This window comes from Coenobita brevimanus, chromosome 100, assembly GCF_032717465.1.
Source record: "Coenobita brevimanus isolate Jiangsu-jjx chromosome 100, ASM3271746v2, whole genome shotgun sequence".
Classification (NCBI taxonomy): Eukaryota; Metazoa; Arthropoda; class Malacostraca; order Decapoda; family Coenobitidae; genus Coenobita; species Coenobita brevimanus.
This window is the reverse complement of record NC_137053.1, coordinates 17,897,101-17,901,141: the sequence shown is the minus strand read 5'-3', so window position 1 is coordinate 17,901,141 and position 4,041 is coordinate 17,897,101.

Here is a 4,041-nt window from a genome sequence, read left to right as displayed (position 1 = left end):
ACCTGAAGATTGGGTCTATGAATGTGCGTAGATGTAGTACGATTGAGGCTAAAAAGGAGGAGATTGAGAGATTTGTGAGAAGAAAGTTGGATGTGTTAGCTTTGAGTGAAACGAAGATGAAAGGGAAGGGTTAGCCTATGTTTGGAAGTGTGAATGGAAGATTGTCGGGTGTTGATAGAGGAAGGGCAAGAGAAGGTGTGGCCTTGTTAGTGAGTCCGGAAGTACAGCAGTGTGTGATTGAATGGAAGGAGGTGTCATCGAGACTGATGTGGGTGAAAGCGAAATTTGAACGTGAGTTTTGGGTGTTTGTGAGTGCATATGGGCCTGGTAGTGAAAGGGATGAAGAAGAGAGGGAGTCTTTCTGGAATAATGTTGATGAGTGTCTGCAGAGTTTTAGAGCGAATGTGTATGTGGTAATGATGGGAGATTTGAAAGCTAGAGAGCGAAATGTAGCAGATGAAGGTGTATTTGTTATGCATGGCGTGCCTGGAAGAAATGAAAATGGGGAAAGAATGATAGGGATGTGTTTTGAGCGAGAGATCGTGATTGGAAATACGCTGTTCGAGATGAAAGATATTTATAAGTAGCCTATACATGGGTGAGACAGGAGGGTGGAATGGTTGTGGATAAAGCATTGATGGACTATGTGGTTGTGTCTAGGAATGTAATAGGAAGATTGTTGGATGTGAGAGTTCTGAGAGGGGAGGGTGGAGGTATGTCTGACCACTACCTGGTGGAGGGAAAGTTGAGAGTAGGTAAGAGATGGGTGGGAGCTAGGAGGGTTAGGTGTGGCAGGGAGATTTTGAAAATGAGTGAGCTGGATAAAAGAGAGAACATGATAGAGTATCAGGAGAAATTGAAAGATGAGTGGAACGCAGTGAAAGGTCAGGAAAATGGCAGTGTGGAGGATGAATGGCAGTTGTTTTAGAGTGCTGTGGTGGGGCATGCAGAAGAGGTGTATGGTATGAGACGTGTGGGTGGTGGTGTAAGAAAAAGAAGTGAATGGTGGTGTGATGAAGTAAGTATGGCTGTGGCTGAGAAGAGACTTGCATATGAAGTGTGGCTGCAGAGGAAGGATGAGGTGTCATATGAGAGGTATAAGGAAAAGAGGAATAGGGCGAGAAGGGCTGTGCTTGATGCTAAAGTGGCAGCATATGAAAGGTGGGGTAGGCGACTGACTGAGAATTTTCAACAGAATAAGAAAATGTTCTGGAAGGAGGTGAAAAGGGTGCGAAAGGGAGAGTCTGGGAAGGAAGAGCGAATAAAAGCAGAGGATGAAAGGATGTTAATTGAGATGGATGCAGTAAGGAAGAGATGGGCAGAGAATTTTGAAAGATAGTTCAATGTAGAGGAGGAAAGGGTGGCTAAGATTGTGGCAGATGGAAGAGTGCAGTGAATAAATGTGTTGGAAGAGTTGAATGATTCTTTGATCACGAAGGAGGAAGTGCAGGAGGCAGTAAAGGAGATGAAAACAGGGAAAGCTGCAGGTATGGATGGGTGTGCTGTGGAATGCCTGAAGGGTGGTGGAGTGACTATTGTTGACTCGTTAGTAAGATTATTGAATGTGTGCTTTGTGAAAGGTATGGTGCCAATTGACTGGGCAAGTGCTTGTGTGGTCCTGTTGTATAAAGGCAAGGGTTATGAGTATGAATGTACTAGCTTTAGGGGTATAAGTCTGTTGAGGGTTGTAGGTAAGGTGTATAGTAGAGTGTTAATTATGAGAGTTAAAGAGGGTACAAGGGAAGTGATTGGTGATGAGCAGTGTGGCTTTAGGAGAGGGAGGGGATGCGTGGATCATGTGTTCGCTGTAAGGCAAGTGTGTGAAAAGTATTTAGCGAAAGGCAAGGATGTGCTTTGGGCATTCATGGATTTAGAGAAAGCATATGACAGAATTGATATGGGGGCTTTGTGGACTGTTTTAAGATTGTATGGAGTTGATGGTACGTTACTAAAATGGATGAAAAGTTTTTTTGTTAATAGTAGACCGTGCGTAAGAGTGGGAAATGCTGTGAGTGATTGGTTTACCGTGAAAGTGGGGTTGCGACATGGATGTGCGATGTCGCCTTGGTTGCTTAATATTTATATGGATGGTGTTGTACGGGAGGTGAATGCAAGAGTTTTAGTTGGAGGTCTGAGTCTGGTGAATGTTGATGGTGGAGAGTGGAATCTGAAGCAGCTGCTGTTTGCAGATGATACTGCACTGGTGGCTGATTCAGAGGAGAGATTGAGACAGTTGGTAGAGGAGTTTGGAAGGGTGTGTGAAAGGAAGAAATTGAAAGAAAATGAGAATAAGAGTAAAGTGATGAAGTGTAAGAGGTTGGTAGATGGTAGGGGGATGAATATAGTTTTGACTGGTGAGTTGTGTGAAGAGGTAGAGTGTTTCAAATATTTAGGGTCACATGTTGCTGTGGATGGAAAAGTAGATGCAGAAGTGAAATTTAGAATGAATGAAGTAGGTAAGGTGCTGGGAGGAATGAAAAAAGTGTTTAGATGTCGTTTGCTTAGAATGGATGTAAAGAGAAGGCTGTATGAAGGTGTTGTGGTACCGACTGCTTTATATGGGGCTGAAACATGGAATATGGGTGTAGCAGAGAGGAAAAGTTTGAATGTAATGGAGATGAGGTGTCTGAGGAGTATGTTTGGAGTGACGCGTATGGATTGAGTGAGAAATGATGAAGTGCGAAGGAGAACTGGAGTTGTTCGGGAGATGGCTGGTAGAGTTGAGCAGAGGGTGCTGCGATGGTTTGGGCATATGGAGAGAATGGATAATGAGCGATTGGTGAAAAAGATAACTATATCTGATGTGAGAAGTGTAAGGCTGAGAGGGAGACCACGAATAGGATGGATGGACAGCGTGAAGAGAGCGCTGGATGCTAGAGGGATGTCTGTTGAGCAAGGAAGAGTGGCTGTGAGTGACAGAATAAATGGAGAGAAATTGTGAATGAATGAATGATGTCGCAGCCCTGAAGGGATATTGTCCCGCATTTGGTCTGATCAGCTAGTCAGGTCAAGTGCGGGTAAAGGGATGGGTCTATTATGATGTGGCAGGGGTAAACCAGCTCTGCTGTTGGGCCCTGCTGCGGATGTCACTGATTGCACTGCGCAGTTGACCCTTGTGCGGTGTGATGCGGTGAGGATCTGTCCCTTCTCCCCTTTGGGGCTAAGATGCGAATGAATGTGTTTGAATGGATGAGTAAATGAGGAGTGTGTCGTCCTGTCTCGGCTACCTCCCTTTCCTTGGGGGAAGCAGCCCAGGTATATAGATAGATTAATATTATTAATCCTTGCCATATAAATGGCGAAGCTTGTTTTCATCAGTATTAATAAGCTTCGCCATGTAAATGGTGAAGCTTTTTGGTTTCGTCATTATTATTATTATTATTATTATTATCTTTATTATTATTATTATTTATTTTTATTTTTTTGCAGTTTTTTCCTTCGATCGTGATATTATACATGAAGGTACCCTTGGGTAACCCAAATCCTTGTGCCAAATATAAATGTCCTTGACCTATTTTTTTAAGGTGATGTGCTCATATTTATTCTAAAAATTGCATAGTTCAAATTGAAATATTTCAGAAACTAATTGGGATACAGCTATTTGTTAAACATCCATTGATAAAAATGTTTGCTGAATAATTTTGGCTCAATATTTTGCCTTTTAGCCTAGTGGAAATACCAAATTCAAATCTGCTCAGTTTTGTCTTGCAACACGTGGTTGATTTTACACAAGAAACTACCTTAGAGTCCTCAGATCTTGTTTATATTCTTAACACCATAAAAGACATATAGCAAAGTTTGTTTATTGTGGCAACACAATAAGAATAGGTATCTAATTAATGTTACTTTTTTTTTTTTTCGATTTGATGATATTATACATGAAGGCACCCAATGGTAACCCAAGTTCTAGTGCCAAACATAAATGATCTTGACTTACTCTTGAAGGTGACATACTGATTTTTATTATAAAATATGCGTATCTGAAACGAAATATGTCAGAAATCAACTTATTTACAGCTATTTAGTTGAAAATCCTATGAT